The following is a 24,952-nucleotide window of genomic DNA, read 5'->3' as shown; positions in this document are numbered from 1 at the left end:
GTTTAGGGACAACCTTTTTTGTTTTAATTTTAACTCATTAATCTGTGTTAATGTTTTTAACAAAGTAAATGTGTCAGAAAGGTTAGCACAAAGATGTGTAAACGTGTTAAATTAACACATTATGTGTTGTCCTTCATTACATGCATTATATTAAAAAACAAAATCCTAAACAAACACAACACAGGACAAAACAGTTATTTATAATCTCCCAATCGAGGCGGCCATCTGCTTGGTGGCCCGGAGAGCGAGATCTGTGGTGCGGCGCAGCTCAGCTACCGCATCAGGGGACAAACCCTGCCCCTGATCCAGGTCCTTCAGCAGGTCATTCTGGTAGGCTTGCAACACCGCCATAGTGTGCAAAGCCGCGCCAGCCTGACCTGCAGCAGCATATGCTCTGCCGTTCAGACGAGATGTCAGCTTAAGGGGTCTGGACAGCAGAACCGGAGCTTTTAGTGTCGGTGCCCTGTTCGTGATGAGATAGTTGGCAAACGTCTCGTCAATGGGCGGCAGCAACACATACCCATGCTGGCCTAATCCCTCCACATCAGCGAAATTCCCCTGCTGATGTGGATGAATTCTGGCCGAGTATGGGTTCTTCCATGCCTTCTTGATCTCTACGTAAAGATCTGGAAGGAATGGAAGGCTCACTGGAGTTACGGGGTTGTGGTCAGAAAGAAACCGTTCGTCTAACCTGCCACGAACGGGCTCTTTCCTCACGTGCTCCCACGGCAGCTGCAGCCTACCGGCGGCGCGCTCCACAACCTCCAGTAACTCGGCATATGCTGGGCAAGGAGGCTTGGAGAAAGAAGTCGTCGCAACTTCTTCCTCCTCCATTGCCATCTCCTGCTCACGGGGGCTAGCAGCCAGAAGAACACTCGCTCCTGGATCCGATGATGTCAGTGAGAAGACCTCATCGTCATCCAGGAGCTCATCCCCGCGAGCCCCATGAGTGCAGCCGCCGCTCTGCCTCGGCACGAGCAGGGCCGGACCCACCAGGCGCAGATGTTGACACCTCTTCCCTTGAGAAGAGGGCCAGGCGGGAACGGAGCGTTCTCATGGGAAAACGCTCACAACTCTCACAGACAGCGCCCTCAAGCACTGTCCGTGCGTGTTCTTCTCCCAGACAGTGTACGCATAGGGTGTGCGGATCCTCCATAGTCAAAAATCTCGGGCATGGATCCGCACACTTCCTAAAACGTTTCTCTTTGTCCTCAGACATAATCAGAGATGTACTCACAAGTATAGCAGAGTTATACACGACAGTGGCAAGACACAGATAGTCCCGAAAGACGATGAGATAATGACTGCTTCCCCAGGCGCGCCTTTTATACTTCTGGTTCGCGCCGTATGACGTCATAGGCTGTCGCGGGCCAATAGTCATTGGAGTTATTGGATAGTTGGCTTTCAGACACCGAGTCATGTGACGTTCCCCATAGCGTTTGCAAACGCAGAGTAGAAGTTCCCTTTCGAAAGGGAACAATGGGTTCGAATTGTAAAGACGTGGTGCGGCGCTGCGCTTCTCGACAGATGTGCGACCCTTCACTCACTGAACCCTGCAGTCGTCAGTAATGTTCTGTCTGAAGTCCAGTAAAAATACAAATCATTGCTTTGCATACAGTTTGCTTACAGTTTCTGAAAACGTTCAATGAGGTACTGTAACTAAAATGTTGAAATGTTGAAATTAACAACGAACAATACCTTTATTAACCTTACAGATGTTACAGATGGACTCTTATTGTAAAGTGTTACCATTTCATATAAATCCAACAGTCATGCTTAAAGATGACTATCTTTAAATATCACAAAGGCCATAGCATTGACATTAGACACATTGTATGTATGTATACTTTATTTGCTTCCATTTTACACTTTATTTGCTTCCATTTTAGAACACTGATTATTATTTAAATAAGATTTGTATTGTATTTCAGTGATGATAAAAGAGAACTGAAATCGAATGCATTTCTGATTTGTTTATATATTTATGTCTGCTGCATGACCATACAGTTTGCTTTCTCATGACACTAGCTTTAAATATGCAACTTTGCTGCATAACGAATCGATAAAAGCAACCAGCTGGATATAAACTAATGCAAATAGATGGTAACAATCATGACATTAAACATTTGGGTTGAACTTGCGTGTGTTTTTGTCACATTGTTTTAAAGATCAAAGTGCAGGATAAAAAAGTAATTTTCTCCTTAAAGAATGAATTGATTCTGAACTGCCGAAATGAGTCGTCAGCAATTCCAGTCTCACTTCCTGTTACAAACCTATATAACAATGTAAAAATTTGCATAATGGCAGCTGGATGCTCATAAACAACATCTATTTTGACCCGCCTTCAAACACTGTTGTAGCTGAGTTCATGCAGTGATATTTATATTTTATAACAGACCTATTGCAAGGATTGGGTCAATGGGTTAGGATCCATTTGCAGTTTTTATTGATAAGCAAACACAACAGCGCAAGGACAAGGCAGAGGCGTAAACAGGGACAGGCAAAGGTCAGGGCAGGCAGCAGAGAATCAAACACGAGGAACAGTCCAGTCAAACACAAGAATAGCAATCCACAATAACGCTCAGAAAAGATCACCAGGGAAAATCAAGACTTCGTGTGGAGGTGTGGGTGCAAGTGTCTTTTATGTGTGAGTGAGTGATTGCATAATGGGTAGCAGGTGCAGGGTGATCAGTCCAGGGTATGAGGGTAGATGGGAAATGGAGTCCAAATGATGTGTGTAGTCCAGGACGGAGTGCCCTCTGGTGGCAATGATGGGCACTCTCACTGGTGATCGTGACACCTATAGGTTTGGATGTTTTGGTAATGGCATTTATTCATGCAAAAAAAAGGCTGATAACTTGCACTTTGTGATTAAGAAGTTTGAGTGAATGTAGGTTATAGTTCTGGTGGATCGTTCATTTTCTAAACTCTCAAGGGATTCCCCATTAGGGTGTGGAGGAAGATAGTTCAGTTCAGCTTTTTTTGTTTTTTTGACATTTTTGCTCGGAATTCTCTCATTTGGCTGCTTCCTTTTCAACGAGTTAACTGCAAGCTCTCGGTTTCTCAACTTTGAACGATAGTTGCCCATTTTGTACTTCAGACTTTGTTGCCAGTCGTATATCCCTGAACAACATCCAGGTTCCTTCAGGCATGGATACTTTTCTATCAAAGCCTCTATGACTGACGGTATATGGGGATTTGTGGGATATGCTGTGTATTTAAATATAGATTCAGCAAGCTTTTGCAGGATGTCAGATTTCACACTATGATTTTGAAGGAGAGTACTATCTTCAAAATATGCTTGGTTTCCAGCTTGGAGAAGGAAAACTCAGGAACTTCAAATTTTTCCGGCCACTTCTCTGAGTGACCCTCAGATGGTGCCGATAACATGGTTTTCCTAGAACTAGTTGAGGGTTGGTCATCTGTAGAATGCTGGTCCACATCTCTTGGAGGAAATAAGATGTCAGAGTCACAAACAGGCGTCAGTGTCAGAATGACTGATGAATCTTCTTTTTTAACGATTTTGATTGAGTCCTTGTTCTTAATATCATCAGTAGAGGTCGGAGTAAAAAAACTGGCCAAAATCAGTGTCCATGTACATGAGACTGAAATGTTCATCCAATTGAAAAGTCTCTTTTACAATTGTCAAAAGATCATCGACTGTGTTTGGAATCCCAGATGGAAGGAACAATTTCCGTACGTCAAGGTCCTGTAGAATTACTCGCAGTACAGCTGGGCTAGGTGAGAACATTGTTGATGTGTTTCACGATCTCAATCTAAAAGGGGGAAAAAAGTGAAGATTTAGCTGCTTAATTTTAAATTTATAACTGCAACCAGTGTCTTTCTCTTCCTCTCTCTTGCATAAACTCCACACACACAGTCATGCACCTGCACATAAACACACACACACTTCATTACATTACTACAATCTTATCACCATTAACATAAAAAAATGCAAAAAACATTCTTATGGAGAAATAAATAATTATAGCAGTTTTGTTTTTAATAATGCAAATAACTTGAAAGAATGTATTATAAAATAAGCACATAACCTTTTAATCAACGCAAATGTAGTGTTTTAGAGACACCATCAGGTATCCTCCCATGGTGTAAGCTGCCAGTGGATACACATCTGTTAGCTGGGCTTGTTGGAGGACTTTAATATCACGAGTGGGTTCTAACACAAAAACCCTGAGATGTTCATTGTACCAGGTGCTTTGCAGCCTGACAACAAAGCTGAGTTCATCTTGAACAACGACCATTTGAACAATTTCTGCAAAATCAGGCAATCCTCCAGTTGATTCAAATGCTAACATCATTCCGACGGTGTAATCTGTGCCCAAATAGTCAACCTTATTTGTCACGTGCACTGCAGTGGCATTGGGGAATTGTTTTCTCAGGGTTTCTTTTATATTCAAGTGGCACTTTAGACATTTTTGTCACAGAAATGGCAGGCCTTGCATGATCAGAGTCATACAAATGGAATGCAATCATTGTTTGATGCTTTCTTGCCAGAGACATCAAAACATTCTTGAAGCAACCAGTTTGCCGAAGAACCCTCTTGAAGAAGCGGTGTTTACCCTCGAACCTCATTGTCCATAATGCCACAAGGGGGCCAAAGGCTTTAATAAGCTGAGGGTAGTGTTCAAGAAAGTGATGTTTCTGAAGCAGACTCTGTTGGGGAAAAAGTTCAAGGAACCTATGTCGATATTCAGAAATCTTGCTGTCAAGAAAACCAATGCTTGCATCTGAAAAGACAGGTGACAGAGCAAGAGCAACGACATCTTTAAGAGTCATTATCAACTGCCATGCCTTTTCATCCACTTGTATTTTATCTTCAACCATAAATGACAGCAATCTCAATAAACACCGGTTCTCATGGGCACTGCCACCAATGCTGGTTTTAGACACAAAGTTTGGTGCAACAACTTGAGGTGAGTTTGTTCTGTCACTCCATTTGTATGGGAATGTTTTGATTTGATGGTTGAGCTCAGCAAGAGTAAAATACTTTTTCCTTATCAACACATCCAAACACAGCGCCAGCTCAACTGGTACAATTCCTTCAAGCAAGTCATGAAGCACATCAGGAGGATACCCTGATACTACATGAAATTGATTCAGTTGGTCAGTAATTGGACATTTGTCTTTCACCCCAAAGAAATGTGTTGCAGTCCTCAAAGCTGTTTGAACATGTGTTTCGTGTTCTTGTTTTTTTCTTGGTGAAAATGCACCAGATCTGACCTATAACTGTTGGAATTGGGACTGTGCCCCAGTACAAAATCTTCCCCCTGATAAATCTCCCAAAAGAGGACACAAAAACACTGTCTTGCTCCAAGCTCTTGAGATCAGTCAACAGTGGTTCAAGAACACGTGAATATCCATATTTCTTTGCATCATTTGCTTTGCAAAGAACAGCCAGATAGGTGGATGTCAATGAGGAGCGTGATGCACTGCGAATGTTTCCCAAGACCCAATAGACGGCAGTAACTTTGTGTTTTTTTTTTGTGATGTCCCAAGTGGATTACACACCTCAAAGTCATCAATGTAGAGTATAAGAGGGATTCTTATTTCTCCAGACAAAAAGATATTTTCTTTGAAATGTGAACCATAACAAAAGGATTCATAAGTACCTTTAGAGCTTTGTGTATTCCTGAATGCCTCATCTTTCTTTACTAAAATCTGTCAACAATGGCAAAATGGGAACATACTGGAATGTGCAGTTTTCATCTAGTATGTACTCTACAGGTTCAACAATAGAAAACTGCTCCTTCAGAAATCTCTCTCTTTTGTATGAGGTCTTGAAAGGTCCATCCACCCCAAGAGTTGCATTTAGAGGATTAAGGGAGGTAAGATTTTCCACCAGGTCTAAGACTACAGACTCATCAACATTGCAACCATTACTTTTTAAAGTTGTCTCAATAATCTGTTTGATAACTGGGCTTGAAGCAGTTGATGTTATAAATTGTAATTCATCTATTATTTCATCAATGCACTTATTAGACACATTGAAATCCCTTTCTAATTTAAGAAAAAGGCAACCCAACTTATTGTTGATTATTTTGCCAAAATCTTGTTCTTCCTCAACAGGTTCACATAAATTATTTTCATCAACACTAAATTCAGTATCTTCAGGTGTTTGGCAAGTGTAATTTTGAAGGATGGATGGTTTGAAATGTTCAAGTGAGTGGGGAGTATGCTCCTGCTTTTAATGGGATGCAAAAGTTGAATATATATTTGTACTGTACTCACAATTATTGAAAACACAGGTCACTGTTTCAAACTTTTTTAGATGACCTCGAATGTGCTCAAAGTATGGAAGTATGGAACCAAAGAATGGTTACTTGCTGAATTACAAACGAGACACCTAAACGAGAGGGCTTGTGTAGAATCCAATGACTCTCTGTGATCTCTGGACAAATGAGAGTGCAGGGCACTCCAGGTCCTAAAGCACCAAGGGCAATCTGAGTAAGGGCAAGGAATTGAACAGTTTTGTGTGCTGTGCCAGTGCTTCAGTCGGTAATGTTTTAGAAGTTCAGATCTTTGCAATGTAGTAAATTGACATGTTTTGCACAACCACCTCATGTGAAAAATTAATGAAGATTTGATTGAAGAAAGTTCATATCAAAATGCTTGAATCAATGTAAAAATCAACTGTACCACTGAGTGGACTTCAGGGCAACAATTAATTGGTCTCTCTCTTCTGTCCCCCTCAACCGGTTTACATCAAATGTACAAAGGACTGGATGCACATGCAAAATATTCTGAAATTAAGAAAAAAAAAACACAAAAAAAACAATAATCAAAAAATTTAATGCTCCTAATTTACTTGACTAATAGTCACGTTGGATAAAAACATCTGATAAATGAATAAATGTATGTATTTATTTGATCTGTTCATTGAAAATGTATTTAAAAATAAATTTGCAACTGCTATTGAGAGTGGTGTACATTGATTCATTATAGTGTGGAAGGACAGTGGTTAATATAAACTGATTATAAACCGTGGACCGACCGCGGGCCGCCAGAAAACCTTTATTATAAACCAGTGGCTCGATAGCGGACCACCGTCGGAAAAGTGGCGGCTGCCGCCGGCGGTGCACTGGCGTTTTGCTCATCATTATTCCAGCGGACCACCGGCGGCAATAAAGGTTTTCTGGCGGCCCGCGGTCGGTCCACGGTTCTCAATACTCTCAATAGCAGTTGCAAATTTATTTTTAAATACATTTTCAATGAACAGATCAAATAAATACATACATTTATTCATTTATCAGATGTTTTTATCCAACGTGACTATTAGTCAAGTAAATTAGGAGCATTAAATTTACGTTTATTTCTAAATTAACCTTGGTTTTACCACAGCATTTGCAGTAAAAACAACAAAATGAACCATGGTTTTACTACAGTTATGGTTTATCTATTATTGTTGTTGTAAAACCAACTACAAAACACATGGTTTCAAAACCTATGGTTACTAGTCATGATAACCATAATTTTACTCTAGTATTACTGCAATATTACAATAGTAGAACCATGGTTTGAAGAAAAAAAAAAACATAGTTGCTACAGTTTTAAAATAGTAAAACCATATAGTGCTTTTTACAATATATATTAGTTTCAAAGCAGCTTTACAGAAAATGCATGTTCAAGATTATACAATTGCAAAATATCCTTTAATCAACCAGAGGTGACTGTGACTCACTGAGGTGCATCTTCAAGAAAAAAAGTACCAGTAATGTCCATATGACAATAGCTCTAAGATAAAGTAAATTTAAAATCATGTGTTTAAAGTCGTGTTCAGTTAAACAGACAAAAGGATGCTATCTTCAACATTTTTAAAGGGCAAGTTTGCAGATTTTCAACACACTTTGTATTGTTACAATGTTGGTCATATGTAAATGAAGAATGTTTAATCTTTCTCTGAGTTACATGTACTGAGATATATGGAAGCTTGTTTCCGCCATGAAATAAAAAATAAAAGTAATTGCAAATTTTTATCTCACAATTCTGACTTTTTCTCAGAATTGCGAGATTTAAATATCACAATTGCGAGTTATAAAGTCAGAATTGCATAATATAAAGTCAGAATTGTGAGTTATAGTCAGAATTGCGTGATAGAAAGTCAGAATTGCGTGATAGAAAGTCGCAATTACCTAGGCCTGCACGATTCATCACGATTAAATCCCACGCGATTTGGCAAAGGCTGCGATTATTTTTTGCGCATCTTGTCAGAGCTGTATGGGTCTGTCATCAGTAGTAAATACCTCTCCATCTGAAAGCCAGAGGGCGCTCTTGCGCAGAAACTCAACATATGCCCTGCAGCAGAAGAGGATAACACGCATCATATCGCTGTAGCTGAATAAACAGAAGATTGAAACGTTTTGATTGATTAAACATGACTAGTAAACACACGACTGCCTTATTCTGTGTAAGAAGCCACATCATCTCACAGAAGGATGCTGAACTGTCGTTATGAAGTGAGTTTGGAGTAAAAACATGTTATTAATTGCATTCCAGTTCAATGATATTTTCCGTATTGTGCAATAAATCATGCAGCCCTACAATTACCTTTTTTTTTATTTAGTGACGGAAACAAGCTTCCAAAGAGATATCCCTGTTTATTTGTCAGCAAAACTGTCATGCAAACTTTCCCTTTAAGACACTTGCCCGGTTTCACAGACAAGGCTTAAAGGGTTAGTTAACCCAGAAATGAAATTTCTGTCATTAATTACTCACCCTCTTGTCATTCTAAACCCGTAAGACCTTTGTTAATCTTCTGAACACAAATTAAGATATTTTTGATGAAATCCAAGGGTATCTGATCCACACATAGGCAGCAACGTCATTGCACCTTTTGACGTCCAGAAAGGTAATTAAAAACATGGTTAAAATACGTCAACATGACTACAGTGGTTCGATCTTCATGTTATGAAGCGACGAGAATATTTTTGAACCACTGTAGTCACGTTGACTATTTTAACCATGTTTTCAACTACCTTTCTGGATGTCAAAAGGTGCAGTGACGTTGCTGCCTATGTGTGGATCAGATACCCTCGGATTTCATCAGAAATATCTTAATTTGTGTTCTGAAGATGAACGAAGGTCTTACGGGTGTGGAACGACATGAGAGTGAGTAATTAATGACAAATGTAATTTTGGAGTGAACTAACCCTTTAACTGAAAGCATATCTTAAAATATGTCATTGTTTTGTGATGCACAACAGTAATGTTTTTTTTATTTTTTCTAAAGCATGTTTAAAAAAGCTACTTAAATGTCCTAATTTAACTAAGACCTAATCCTGACTTAATCTAAGCCCTGTCTGTGAAACTGGAACTAATGATTACAATATAAGGATAATATCTGTCAGTTTTGTATGTCCATCTATAGTTTCCATCATCTGAAGTCTTCACAAGTGAGGCTGGATCCAAACTTGAGCTGCCGTAATCTCTAGTAACCTTGCTAGGAATCCTGAGATAGAAAAAGAAACAGGAGAAAGATTAGCTAACTACCTCTTTAATGGACTTTGATATGATGTGTCACGAATACGGCTCCCACGGCTCCTCCTCCCGGCCGCCGGAGGGAGCCATCACCTGAATTCTGAGTCACTTCCTTGTGGACTACGTTACCCATAGGCCCTCATTCCTGGGACTGATTGCACACACCTGCATTGCATCACACTCACACTATTTAAGACGCACACACGCATCCATACACTGCGAAGTCTTGATTTGCCCCGGTGATCACTACTGAGCGTTTTCTTGTGGACTGTTACCTTGCTATCGATTGGACTGTTTATCATTTGTGAACCTCTGCCGCCTGCCTTGAACCTTGCCTGTTTCCTGGATTACGTTTGTCTGCTGCCTGCCCTGAACTCTGCCTGTTGTAAGTTTCTGTTTGTCTGCCGCCTGCCTCGACCCAAGCCTGTCCCTGTTTCTGCTACTGTCTTGCCCTTGTCTGCCTTGTGCTTTGTCACAATAAAGAAACTGCAAATGGATCCTCACGCTGTCAGCCCTTCATTACAGAAGACTTCGCCATCAAACGATCCAGCAGTTCTCCTGCAAGTCTCCACCGAACTCCCAGCACAGGCCTCTCAGCTTGCCGCGCACCAGCACCAGCTGACTCGTCTTACGTCACTCACCGAAGAGCTGGTGAAAACCCTGCAAAGCATGCGGCTTCCCTCTCCTGAAGCTATCAGACCGCCTCCTGCTACCAATGTGAGTCAAGCGTTTACTTCTCCACCCGCTGTGAATCCACGCCTCGCTCTACCCGAGAAATTCGACGGCAGTCCAGCCAAATGCAGGGGCTTTCTCCTTCAATGTTCCTTGTTTATAAACCAACAGCCCTCGCTGTATCTCAACGATACCAGTCGGATATCGTTTGTATGCTCCCTACTCACGGGCAAAGCACTTGACTGGGCCACAGCGGTATGGAGAGAAGATAGCTCTGTGTTCCCCACGTTTACGGCCTTCCTGCAAAGCTTCAAGGAGGTGTTCGAACATCCAGAGGGCGGAAGGAGCGTCGGCGATCAGCTGCTTTCCCTAAACCAAGGTAAATCTACCGCCGCCGAATTTGCATTGCAATTTCGCACATTGGCCGCACAAACTAACTGGGTAGAGGATACACTGAAATTACTGTTTCGCAAGGGCCTGTCTCTGGAGCTTCAGGCCGAGCTCGCTTGCCGCGACGAGGGGAGATCGCTGAACGCATTCATTGAGCTGGCCATTCACATCGACAACCTCCTCCGAGGCCGACGACCCGTTCGCCACCTCCCGCCAGTCTCTACCGTTCCTGAGCCCATGCAACTTGGATATACTCCCCTTCTTCCAGAAGAACGAGAGAGAAGGCGCCAGCTGCATTTATGCCTATACTGTGGTCAGGCAGGTCACATCAAGCTCAACTGCCCTATTCGACCCAATGCTTCTAATCCCAAAGCGGTGAGCTCAGCCCAGCATGTCGACTATTTACCCAACTGCCTTAAGATCCCCATCCAACTAAGCAGTGACAGTCAAACCATATCTACCTATGCTCTTCTGGACTCTGGTGCAGCAGGCAATTTCATGTCAGACACATTCATCCGTCAACACAACATACAACTAACCAACTGCAACTCTTCGTTAACAGTGGAGGCGCTAGATGGGAAACCCATAGGAGGAGGAAGAGTGGCGCACATTACCTCAGCGCTGGGTCTGCAAGTCGGGGCGCTGCACCATGAACAAATTCAGTTTTACGTCATCCATTCACCTAACAATCCTATCATCCTCGGATTACCTTGGCTTCGAACGCACAATCCGCATATATCCTGGAAGGAGGGTCAGATCGTCCAGTGGGACCCCGCCTGTCATCATCGCTGCCTGAGTCCCGTCACGCCATTACCCCTCCATACCATCTCCGTCGACAAGACCCCAACCGACCTCGAACCTGCTATACCAGCCGAATACACGGATCTGACCATCGCTTTCAGTAAGTCCAAATCCACAGAACTACCACCTCATCGTCCCAGTGATTGTGCAATCGAACTATTACCCGGTACCACTCCGCCCAAGGGCAGGATATTCCCTTTGTCACAGCCCGAGGATGCAGCCATGAGATCGTACATCGAGGAGGAGCTGGCTAAAGGATTCATTCGGCCATCAACATCACCAGCTTCATCCGGGTTCTTCTTTGTTAAGAAGAAAGACGGCGGCCTACGGCCTTGCATTGACTATCGCGGCCTGAATGACATCACTGTAAAATTCCGCTACCATTGGTCCCTGCAGCCCTCGAACAACTACGTAAAGCCAAATACTTCACCAAGCTGGATCTACGCTGCGCATACAACTTGATTCGCATCAGGGAGGGCGATGAATGGAAGACCGCTTTCTCCACTGCCACTGGCCACTACGAGACCCTTGTCATGCCCTTCGGCCTGTCCAACAGTCCTTCAGTCTTTCAATCCTTCATCAACGATGTCTTCCGAGATATGCTCAACCGCTGGGTCATCGTGTACATAGACGATATTCTCATTTATTCCAACTCCTACGACGAACACATTCAACACGTTCGAGCTGTGCTGCAACGTCTGATACAACACAAACTTTATGCCAAGGCTGAGAAGTGTGAATTCCACCGCACCTCAACAGCCTTCTTGGGCTACGTCATCAGTCGAGATGGAGTGGCAATGGACGACAGCAAGGTAAAGGCGGTGTTAGAATGGCCACAACCACGCACACTGAAGGAGCTACAGCGGTTCCTGGGGTTTGCCAATTTCTACAGGCGGTTCATCAGAAACTTCAGTGGGGTTGCCGCTCCCCTAACGTCCATGACGAAACGCCAATCCTCTCGACTCGTCTGGTCACCTGAAGCAGTAAGTGCGTTCCAGGAACTGAAGGGACGTTTCACGTCAGCACCCATCCTACGTCACCCAGACCCCGAGCTTCCCTTCGTCGTGGAGGTGGACGCCTCCAGTACTGGCATTGGCGCAATCCTTTCCCAAAAGCAAGGTAATCCAGCCAAGATGTTCCCCTGTGCCTTCTACTCTCGCAAACTGTCAGCGGCAGAACGTAACTACGATGTGGGCAATCGAGAATTACTCGCAATGAAGGCGGCGCTGGAGGAGTGGCGCCATTGGCTGGAGGGGGCAAGACACCCATTCACTATTCTCACTGACCACAAAAACTTGGAGTACCTGCGCTCAGCCAAGCGCTTAAATCCACGACAGGCAAGATGGGCAATGTTCTTCACGCGCTTCCACTTCACGGTTACTTACAGACCCGGCTCCAAGAATGTCAAGGCGGACGCACTATCAAGGCAAGTGGAGGAGACAGGACGCAGCGAGGGTATTGAGAACATTCTGCCTGAAACCTTGTTACTCGCTCCGGTACAGTGGGATGTCATGACAGAGATTTCACAGCTCAACGAGCAAACCGCACCTCCAGTAGCGTGCCCTCCAAACCGCACCTTCGTCCCCATCCAGCTCAGGGACAAACTACTCCACCAAGTCCATGATTTCCCGAGTTCTGGCCACCCAGGCATCACGGCAACATTGCAACTTCTCCAAAACCAGTTCTGGTGGGAGTCCATGCTAGCGGATATCACCAAATTCACCAACAACTGCATCGCCTGTCAAACCACCAAAACCTCACACCAAGTTCCTGCCGGCCTGCTTCAACCTCTTCCCATTCCCCAACGTCCTTGGTCCCACATCGCGATCGACTTTGTCACTGATCTCCCCGAATCCCAGGGTCACACCACAATTCTCACGGTTGTTGATCGCTTCTCCAAAGCATGCCGCTTACTGCCACTACCCAAACTACCCACAGCTCTGGAGACCGCTGAACTCCTGTGTAACTCGGTCTTTCGCTTCTACGGCCTGCCGGAGGACATAGTGTCGGACAGGGGTCCTCAGTTCACCTCTCGTGTCTGGACCGCCTTCTTCAAGCAGCTCAACGTTAATATCAGCCTCACCTCTGGGTACCACCCCGAATCCAACGGCCAGACTGAACGCTTAAATCAGGAGCTGACACGATTCCTTCGCACATACTGCCATCAGAACCAGGCTGACTGGAGCCGATATTTAATGTGGGCGGAGTATGCTCAAAATTCCTTACGGAAACCTGCCACCGGAATCACACCCTTCCAATGCGTGTTGGGCTTCCAGCCACCTCTCTTCCCCTGGTCAGGGCAACCCTCTGACCTGCCCTCAGTCACAGAGTGGATGCGTCGTAGCGAGGAAACCTGGGATCTGGCTCACCACCATCTCCAGCGCGCTGTGAGGCGGCAGGAAACTCAGGCAAACCGGCATCGACGTCCCAATCCTCACTACTACGTGGGACAGTGGGTCTGGCTGTCCACCAGGGATCTTCGCCTCCGACTTCCATGCCGCAAGCTCAGTCCCAGGTTTGTAGGGCCTTTTCAAATTCTTAAACAAATCACTCCTGTATCATTTCGACTCGACTTGCCTGCTAATTATCGTATTTCTCCCACCTTCCATGTATCCTTGCTGAAACCCTCCGGGGGTCCGAGAGAGGAGCCAGTGGGAGCTGAGACCCGCAACCCCCCACCCCTGATCATCGAAGGCGAGGAGGCTTATAAGGTTCGAGAACTGCTCGATTCCAGGCGCCGGGGTGGAAGGCTACAATATCTGGTGGACTGGGAGGGGTACGGCCCGGAGGAGCGATCTTGGGTCAACAGGGATGATATTCTGGACCCATCTCTTTGCGAAGAGTTCCATCGGACGCATCCGGAGAGACCGGCCCCTCGTCCACGTGGTAGACCTCGGCGCCCACTCCCTCGCGTCTGGAGCCGCTCGCAGGGGGGGGGCTCTGTCACGAATACGGCTCCCGCGGCTCCTCCTCCCGGCCGCCGGAGGGAGCCATCACCTGAATTCTGAGTCACTTCCTTGTGGACTACGTTACCCATAGGCCCTCATTCCTGGGACTGATTGCACACACCTGCATTGCATTGCATCACACTCACACTATTTAAGACGCACACACGCATCCATACACTGCGAAGTCTTGATTTGCCCCGGTGATCACTACTGAGCGTTTTCTTGTGGACTGTTACCTTGCTATCGATTGGACTGTTTATCATTTGTGAACCTCTGCCGCCTGCCTCGAACCTTGCCTGTTTCCTGGATTACGTTTGTCTGCTGCCTGCCCTGAACTCTGCCTGTTGTAAGTTTCTGTTTGTCTGCCGCCTGCCTCGACCCAAGCCTGTCCCTGTTTCTGCTACTGTCTTGCCCTTGTCTGCCTTGTGCTTTGTTGTCACAATAAAGAAACTGCAAATGGATCCTCACGCTGTCAGCCCTTCATTACATGATGATTTGCTGCTCAAGAAACATTTCTGATTATCAATGCTAAAAACAGTTGTGCTGATTAATATTGTTGTGGAAACTGTTTAAACTCATTTTTATTTATTTATTTTTTTTCCCATAGGATTCGTTGATCCCAAACCTATAAACTGTAGTGTACTCTAATGGAGTTAATAAGAATTTTTTTTTTTTTTTTTAAGAAATTCATATTTTTATTCAGCAAGGATGCATTAAATTGACCAAAAGTGAGAGTAATTATTTTTCAAAAAAATTTTCTTTTTAAACTTTCTATTCATCAAAGAATCTTTACCATCAAATCATCATATTAGAATAATTTCTGAAGGATCATGTGACATTGAAGACGGGAGTAATGATGCTAAAAATTCAGCTTTGATCACAGGAATAAATTTACACTTTACTATATATTCACAATAAAAAGTATTTTAAATTGTAATATTTCAGAATGTTACTGTTTTTACTGTATGTTGATCCAATGAATGCAGCCTTTATGTGCAGAAGAGACTTCTGTTAAAAACATTAAAAATCTTATCGACCCCACACTTTTGAACATTAGTGTATGTTTAAGAGGGTTTACTTACTAGTCATGTGGTCTGACAGGAACTTTTTTATTCACTCCAACTCTGCTGTGGTGCAAGGCATCAGCAGGGAAGTATCTAGGAACATAAACAATTTGTCACAGAGCCAACAATATTATTATACAATGCCAGGTTTATGAAAAGAAAAGAAGCTAAAGGCAGAAAAAGAAGAATATACAGAAAATAACAGAATTAATGTTTACTTATTAAATATTGCTCATACAGTGTCATTTACATTTGGATGTCAAAGCCTTCTTAAAACAAATTAAATAAATACAAAATGTAAATTTAAGAAAATAAAAAAAAGAAGAAAATAACAGATGCATGGTATAGGTGAAAAATAAATGAGTTTCCTCAGCTCACCTGTGTTTCCTTCTTCTGTCAGCAGCTTCCTTCAGAAATGCTGAAATCTTCGGAGCTTCCCCTCTGTTGTAGAGGGGTTATTTTTTCACTGCTGAAATCACAGTACAATGTTTATCAATATTTGTTTACCATGAGAGCTCAAAACGCTTTTGAAAACTTGTGCTTCATTTAAGTTACGTCACCAATTAATGCGCTGTTTAGGCAATAGCCTATATATTGCCTAATAATTAATGTTCCAAATTTGGATACAACTTTTGTTGTCCATGCTCTACAAGCGGCCACATAAATGCTTTAATACATAGTTCCATCATAGTTCCATATAAATGTGGGATTCACTCTTGAAATTGCTATTACTGACACAGTAATCATCATAGGCTATAGAAAAGGACAAGAATACCCTTACTAATTTCAGAGCCTGCTTCTGTGATTTGATTCTGGAACCGGGCCTAGTCAAAACACAGGATTTTTCTGCAGTAGGTAAAGCATTTGTTATTTATTATTTGAATCAGCTGCCATGCCAAATCACGCATACAGTATGCTTGTTTTCATGTTAAAATTAACAGTGGTTTGTGAACGTAGACGCTTTAATAACAAATCATTTATCTGGAGCTTTAATACTGAGACATGTAGGTTGTTTACACTTTGAAACTATCTATACCCTAAAAACTAAAAAAAAGAGCTTTTTTGGCAGCAAACCCACCAGATGGGTTTGGTGCACACATGGATAAAAAGTACCCCATGCCCACGGTTAAATATGCTGCTGGATCTGTAATGTTGTGGGCCTACTTTTCTGCTGAAGGTCCTGGACATCTTGTTCAGACACATGGTATCATGGATTCTATAAAATACTGACCACTTCTGCTAGAAATCCAATAATGGGCCGTAGTTGGATCTTCCATCAGGACAATGATCCAAAACAAACATCAAAACCAACACAAAAATGTGTCACTGAGCACAAAATGAAGCTTCTGCCATGACCATCCCAGTTCCCTGACCTGAACCCTGAAGAAAATGAGTTGAGTGAACTGAAGAGAAGAAGCACCAACATGGAGCTGGGAATCTGAAGGATCTGGAGAGATTCTGTATGAAGGAATGGTCTTTGATCTCTTGTCAGGTGTTCTCCAAACTCATCAGGCATTATAAGAGATGACTCAGAGCTGTTATCTTGGGAAAAGGACGTTGCAATAATTGTGGCCAACATGAACTAGAGAAAAACATTTATTTCATAATAAGCTTTTTCCCCCATTTCAATTGTTTTACTTAAATGAAAGGTTAGAATTTTGTGATTTTTTTTTAATGAAAGATCAAAAGGATAAAAAATGCAGATTTATTTTCACAGCCGCCTTTGCTCATATTTAATAAGGGTACCAATATTTGTGGAGGGCACTGTATGTGTACAATACATTCACATTTATATGGGAACATATATGCAATATATGTACACAATAAAGGATAAAATTTTATGAACATTACATGTAATGTCTTCATTTCTAAATATTTTTATGGGTATCATATATTTTTGTTCCATAAGGGATCCCAACAGAAATCTGCATGCTTTTTAAAAAATTACATTTACTCTCCTACTACAACTACTACTTTTCCTGAGCCAATAGAAACTCCAATAGGTAAAATATGTTTTTCAGGAAAAAAATAAGATAGAAACAATAAACTCAGATCACTTTTTCTTAAATATATTATTTCTGTTTCTTTTACTGGAATAATTTCATTAAAAATTTAAATTGGAAAAAGATTTGGTCCTCACAACAAAAATATTTTCTCACTAATAAAGTAAAAGAAGTGTCTTTCAAGATAATGAATTTTACCCTGTTAAATATTTTATGATTAAATATAAAACTAATATTGATACAAGATGCTCAATTTGCCAAGTTCACACAGAAACTGTCTATCATTGATTTTGGTCATGTTTCTATACTGAACAACTATGGAAACTTTTTTTGACACATTTATTAAAGATAATATCCAGCAATATCTGTCCATAACTCTGAAAGACATTATTTTTGGATAGTTTATTTTATTTATTTTGTTTCCAAATTTTATATCCATAAATGTAATTTCACCAACAACAAACCAATTTTTCTTTTTTTTTTTTGAAAGAATTTAAAATATCTTACCCTCACTGTCTTTTTTTCTATTTTTCCTTTGTTATCTTTATTTTTTTAGCAAATCATTGATTTTTTCTTCTACTATATGTTCAGATGACATTGAACATATTGATACATTTTGTGTATTGTATACAAAGTTGTATATCATCTCTGTACTGTTTGCAATCATAATAAAAAAAAGAAGAACGCAACAGAACTGATCTTTATTAATATGTCATCTGTGAAAAAGGTGTTATACAGGCATAAATAATTTGGGTTTCAAAAGCTACGAAACCATTCCTTTCGAATCACTGCTTCAAACTGCATATCAATATTTTGACACTGGGGTGAACAAATATGAGATTGTTACACAAGTTGTGTGAACATTCTGTCTATAAGTATTGTAAACCACACATTACACAGGCCAGCATTTAGTCTTAGTAACTTTTATTGTTCCCCCTTAAGGGCAATTTGTCCTGAAGCATGGATGTTATCACTACATACAAAACTAAGAACTACACAACATTAATAATAGGATACATTAAGCAAAGAACTACCTTTTCCCATTTAAACTTTGAAAATTGAGAGATTAGAGACAGGTGTATCCTGGATGTTGATGGGAGTTCTTCGTAGTGGTATTTTTCTGAATGAAAAAAAAAAAAAAAGAAAACAAATAGAAGAATTACATATTTTACTACAACATGCACATTACAAGTTGTGCTAAATTGCCATAATTTCCTACAGTTAACATACAGTATAAATTATGTCATATTTTCCATTAGCTCTTCCGTCTCTGTCTCTAGAGATAATGCCAGCTCATTTGATCTAGCCTCTTCAAAAGACTTCAGATGACATGACACCTGTGAAGATACGATGCCAACCCCTTCGAGGACTTCAGATCATAATGCAGAAACATTCATTTTCTGTTAAGCTTCTCTGAAACTATATGTATGAAAAGCGCTATACAAATAAGTGTGCATTGAACTGAACTGTATTCTGTATCCAGATCAGTTACTGCTGCTTAAACAAACTCTTTTAGTTTGTTACATTTTTACATTAGTTTTAAGTGGCAACACTTTACAATAAGGTTCATTAGAACAACCAGGTATATGCAACAGAGAAGTGACAACTGAACAGAACAAACACAGGGCTTAAATACACGGTGAACTGAAGATCTAATGAGATAATTAACTAAACACAGCTGAACTCAAACACTAATCAGTCTGTAACCAAGGAGACAAACAAGTGTCAGGAACTGAGAACAAAGGGGGTACATATGACCAAAGAAAAACAAACTCTAGGCATATACAACTAAACAGAACAAAACAACTCAAACTGTGACAGTACCCTGCCCTCCCGGCAGGCGCGTCCTCGCGCGGTATAACATCCATAAGGGTGGGAGGGTGGCCGCTCTGAAGGCTGGCAAGGGAGTGGCTATGTGGGACAGGAAGCCTCCAGGGCAGTGCCGGCAGTTCAGGGGGCCATGGAGGCGCCGGTAATTCGGGGGGCCAGGGCGGTGCTGCCTCCGTGGCCTTCACCCGGGGGCTTAGCTTGGCCACTACGGCAGACGTACTGCACCCCCCCAAAATTTTCTTGGGAGGGCCTATCGGGTTCATGCCAGGGAAAGGGTGTTGGGCTGGAGCGGTCTCTGGAATGGGCTTTTGGGCTGGACTCTGGACAGGAACCGGAGCCCCCTCTGGGTTCAGGGTGGGGACCGGAGCCCCCTCTGGGCTCGGTGTGGGGACCGGAGTGGAGTCTGGGGCTGACTCGGGGACTGGAGCGAAGTCTGGACTCTGGTCAGGGGCTGAATTAGGTTCTGACTAAAAGTCTATCAGCCATAGGTCCTCCGTATTCCCTGGAGAGGACTTAGGCAGGGCGGCCATCTTGACCGAGGGCTCAGGCGTGGCGGCGGCCATCTTGACCGAGGGCTCCGGGATGGAGACTTGGATGGTTATAGATCCTGCAGCTGGGAGAATGGAGGTGGACTTCAGCGCTGACCTGAGCGCTGTTGGATACCCATTTCCAAGCATGGGGGAACAGGGGGGGCAGAAATGGACCGATTCGTTGGAGGGGTATGTGGAGGGAGCTGGCAGGGAGTGAGCTGACCAGGCCACTTGTGTTTCTGATGGGGCGGGACGAGGGCGATACTTCTCTACTTTCACCTCTTCAACTTCAAAATTTGAACCATTTAAATAGAGAACGAGATTAATTGACTCGACTAGAGAGAAATAACAAGCAGGTTCACTATAACGAATGGTCTCCTCATCCAGGCCCATCAGAAAACAAGCACTACAGGAAACATCAGGCCAGCCCACCTGACAAGAGAGCTCAGAAAACTCCTCCACATACCTCTCCAATGGACAACCCCTCTGCCTCAAACCCCAAAGGTGGTCCTCAGCCAGGATCATCTTTTCTTTGTGCTTCTAGATCCAAATTATAGGTCAGTTCTTTTGTAACCGCTGGTTGAAAACGAAGGAGAGATGCAGGATCTAAGTGCAGCAGTATAGAGTTTATTTAACAAAAACACTGTGAAACAAAACACTCTTGACTAGGGAAACACAAACAGAACAACCAGGTATATGCAACAGAGAAGTGACAACTGAACAGAACAAACACAGGGCTTAAATACTCGGTGAACTGAAGATCTAATGAGATAATTAACTGAGAACAAAGGGGGAACATGTGACCAAAGAAAAACAAACTCTAGACATATACAACTAAACAGAACAAAACAACTCAAAACGTGACACATAGATTTTGCATCACCGTTGTTGTTTTTTCCATTTTTATTCAACATCCTAGAAATAAACATCAACATGATATAAGAAGGAAAAATAAAAAATAAAACATGCAAAATTTTACCACAGAAATATTTTCTCCCAACAACTTTTAATTTTAAAATAATTTAATATGTACTTTAAAATAAATATTACAATTCTTCAAATGCAGTAGCACTTTTTGTGACACCGGGGTTCGAATGATGTCTTCTGAACTCAGGTACGCACTCATGACCTTAAAGGGATCTGTCATGTGCTTCATATACAGAACCCTTCATAGGATTATTTTACAGACTTAGTTTTAATTAATTATTTTTGTACTTTATCAATAAAAAAAATAAAATTGAAATAACTCATAAACCTTCAGGACAATCATTTAGGACATTTCTCTTTAGAACCTTTAGGACACAAAGAGTTCTTTAACATTGGGACAGTTTTATTTCTTTCTATTTATTTAATTTATTTCTATATAGGAAACGGGACCTATATAGAACCTCCTTGTACCTTTTTTATACAAAGGAAACAGGAAATAAACATGGGAAATTAAAACTCAGCTCCAAAAGGAAATGAAAAACTTCAACATAAGTGTCTCTGAACAGAAATAAACAACTGTGACAGTTAGCTTGCTGTTAAAAGATGAACTGAACTGTAAATCTGACTTACTGTAGGGCCGATCAAACTCCGGTCTACTTCTGCCTGCTGCAACAAATTGCACAAACAGTGAGTATTTTCAGTGACAGGAAAAGAGCAACTTGGGTGTCACAATTACAAGGAGTATTACCTGTTAGCCTACAGTATTTGTCTGTGTTTTTTATTCTGGCTACGAGGCACACTCACTTATTATTATTAAAAAAAAAAAAAAAAAAAAGATTTTATTTATTTATTACAGCAACAGTGAAATAAAACTCAACAGATCAGTGCTTTATATTTGTGTCCATATGTTCAGTTTAAAGTCTCTTTCTCAGTTCCTCATCCTCACTGAACGCTAGGTGGCGGATGTTAATACATTTCGCAGAACAAGAGACTTTGAAGTTATGATTTTTTTACCAAATGTATACCTATATCTGCCAGTTTTAAACTTGATGTGCAACTCGTAAACAAGTACAGCCTACTTACAGCCGAGATGTTTTTACACGGAAATGTTTTATGAATAAATAGTCATTGCTTTAGAAGGATTGTATTTGACTGTGATATATATCATTACGTGTTTAGCATGAAAATGTAGATATTTTGTCGTTAATCAAAGATTACCTGCACTGTGCGCCATTTTATGCTCAACACATTCATGGAACATGGACATCAACAGATCCTCCTTTTGCTGTTTATTTACAATCCGAATCACGTTTAAAAAGTATCATATAATATTAAAAGACAAATGAATTCAGATAAGTGATTCTTATTTCAAAAGAAATTTTGAAAAAGAAGCATAAATACATTGTATAAAATCTTACCTTACAGATGCCCTTTATTTATTTATAGGCTACTATTTCTACCAAGACAAGACAAATTCCCTGTATGTGTAAACCCACGGTATTTGGCAATAAGGCTGATTCTGATTCTGAAAAGATGGTTTGAGAAATGAAAGTATCAGTTTTAAGTCTCAAGACATTCAGTAGCTACTGGAATGTAGGCTACTTAAGTACTTATTTACATAACACAATTCTTACAGGAAAGCTACTATTTTTTAATAGACAAAACTGAAAGTGTTGATATATATCATGTACAGGTGCTGGTCATATAATTAGAATATCATCAAAAAGTTGATTTATTTCACTAATTCCATTCAAAAAGTGAAACTTGTATATTATATTCATTCATTACACACAGACTGATATATTTCAAATATTTATTTCTTTTAATTTTGATGATTATAACTGACAACTAAGGAAAATCCCAAATTCAGTATCTCAGAAAATTAGAATATTACTTAAGAACAATACAAAGAAAGGATTTTTAGAAATCTTGGCCAACTGAAAAGTATGAACATGAAAAGTATGAGCATGTACAGCACTCAATACTTAGTTGGGGCTCCTTTTGCCTGAATTACTGCAGCAATGCGGCGTGGCATGGAGTCGATCAGTCTGTGGCACTACTCAGGTGTTATAAGAGCACAGGTTGCTCTGATAGTGGCCTTCAGCTCTTCTGCATTGTTGGGTCTGGCATATCGCATCTTCCTCTTCACAATACCCCATAGATTTTCTATGGGGTTAAGGTCAGGCGAGTTTGCTGGCCAATTAAGAACAGGGATACCATGGTCCTTAAACCAGGTACTGGTAGCTTTGGCATTGTGTGCAGGTGCCAAGTCCTGTTGGAAAATGAAATCTGCATCTCCATAAAGTTGGTCAGCAGCAGGAAGCATGAAGTGCTCTAAAACTTCCTGGTATACGTCTGCGTTGTCCTTGGACCTCAGAAAACACAGTGGACCAACACCAGCAGATGACATGGCACCCCAAACCATCACTGACTATGGAAACTTTACACTGGACCTCAAGCAACGTGGATTGTGTGCTTCTCCTCTCTTCCTCCAGACTCTGGGACCCTGATTTCCAAAGGAAATGCAAAATTTACTTTCATCAGAGAACATAACTTTGGACCACTCAGCAGCAGTCCGGTCCTTTTTGTCTTTAGCCCAGGCGAGACGCTTCTGACGCTGTCTGTTGTTCAAGAGTGGCTTGACACAAGGAATGCGACAGCTGAAACCCATGTCTTGCATACGTCTGTGCGTAGTGGTTCTTGAAGCACTGACTCCAGCTGCAGTCCACTCTTTGTGAATCTCCCCCACATTTTTGAATGGGTTTTGTTTCACAATCCTCTCCAGGGTGCGGTTATCCCTATTGCTTGTACACTTTTTTCTAACACATCTTTTCCTTCCCTTCATCTCTCTATTAATGTGCTTGGACACAGAGCTCTGTGAACAGCCAGCCTCTTTTGCAATGACCTTTTGTGTCTTGCCCTCTTTGTACAAGGTGTCAATGGTTGTCTTTTGGACAACTGTCAAGTCAGCAGTCTTCCCCATGATTGTGTAGCCTACAGAACTAGACTGAGAGACCATTTAAAGGCCTTTGCAGGTGTTTTGAGTTAATTAGCTGATTAGAGTGTGGCACCAGGTGTCTTCAATATTGAACCTTTTCACAATATTCTAATTTTCTGAGATACTGAATTTGGGATTTTCCTTAGTTGTCAGTTATAATCATCAAAATTAAAAGAAATAAACTTTTGAAATATATCAGTCTCTGTGTAATGAATGAATATAATATACAAGTTTCACTTTTTGAATGGAATTAGTGAAATAAATCAACTTTTTGATGATATTCTAATTATATGACCAGCACCTGTATAATGCAAAAAAAAAACAAAACAAAAAAACAAATGCTGTTAATGTATACCTGTTAAATATGCAGTAAAGCATAAAAGGTTGTCAGTCGTATACTGGTTCAGAAATCATGAATTTACACAAGACTCTTCTGAATGAATGAAGCATGCATAGATAAAGTAGTACATCTTACCACTAAAGTTAAAAATACTGTAATGGCCCCAGACTGTCACAGTTCCCTTCGTTCCCAGACTCCATTTCCCATGATCCTCCTGTTTCCACACCTGCACTCACTTCCTCGTCATCTCCCAATCATCACTCATCACCTGCACCTGGACTTCATCATCTGCACACCCTTTATAATGGACTTACTCCCTGCACTTCTTGTCTGTTCTTAATGTTAGTTTGATGTGTATTGGTTGTTTTATTCTCCTTTGTGTTAATAAAATACCCTTTGATTGTGGAAGTCTGTTAACGCCTCATCTCTGCAGCAACCTACACGTAACACAGACCAAATATATATTTTTAATAGCCATCATTTGAAACTTGTAGCTTAAACGTGATACACTTTTCAACCCACAGAGACTTTTTTTTCAATTACATGCTCAATTAATTCAGTTTCCATTCTGCATACATAACTTTTTGCAACATAAAAGGCTGTCAATCACATTTGGTTGTCTTTCATCATGTTTTATGTAATAAAATCAAGAAAATTAATTCTCATAGTTTAATTAGAGTCTCATGTATGGAGTCATTGTTTGTCTCCAATAGAGACAATGACAATATTAATGTCATTTATCTGCACTTGTGCTGCTACATGTGTTTCAACAGGAGGAGAGAAAATCTCAAATTTACAACAACAATATGCATATTATATATATACAGTATGCTGTGATACTGATGTGTTTATGTTTCTGTGGTCAATGTATGATTTGTGTTATAATTATCATCTGTTGGTCAAGATTACCTGCTTCATCTGAAGCCTGAGGTCCTCTATAACACATATTATTAG

The 24,952-nt window shown here is 41.3% G+C and overlaps 3 protein-coding genes across 11 annotated transcripts in view; 1 reads left to right on the top strand and 2 right to left on the bottom strand.

Annotated features, from left to right (window-relative positions):
* LOC127509921 (GTPase IMAP family member 8-like) overlaps nt 1-21,889 on the bottom strand; it is an 82,543-nt gene extending 60,654 nt beyond the window's left edge. The window contains exon 1 of the mRNA XM_051889280.1: nt 21,879-21,889. The gene's annotated coding sequence lies outside the window, so the exon portion shown is untranslated. The remainder of the gene's footprint in view (nt 1-21,878) is intronic.
* Nucleotides 1-24,952, top strand: part of LOC127509865 (putative leucine-rich repeat-containing protein DDB_G0290503) — a 427,110-nt gene that overhangs the window by 369,571 nt on the left and 32,587 nt on the right. The window lies entirely within an intron of this gene.
* Nucleotides 1-24,952, bottom strand: part of LOC127509969 (DLA class I histocompatibility antigen, A9/A9 alpha chain-like) — a 421,940-nt gene that overhangs the window by 385,928 nt on the left and 11,060 nt on the right. The window lies entirely within an intron of this gene.

This window comes from Ctenopharyngodon idella, chromosome 3, assembly GCF_019924925.1.
Source record: "Ctenopharyngodon idella isolate HZGC_01 chromosome 3, HZGC01, whole genome shotgun sequence".
NCBI classification, from domain to species: domain Eukaryota; kingdom Metazoa; phylum Chordata; class Actinopteri; order Cypriniformes; family Xenocyprididae; genus Ctenopharyngodon; species Ctenopharyngodon idella.
This window is presented reverse-complemented; position numbering and strand designations above follow the sequence as displayed.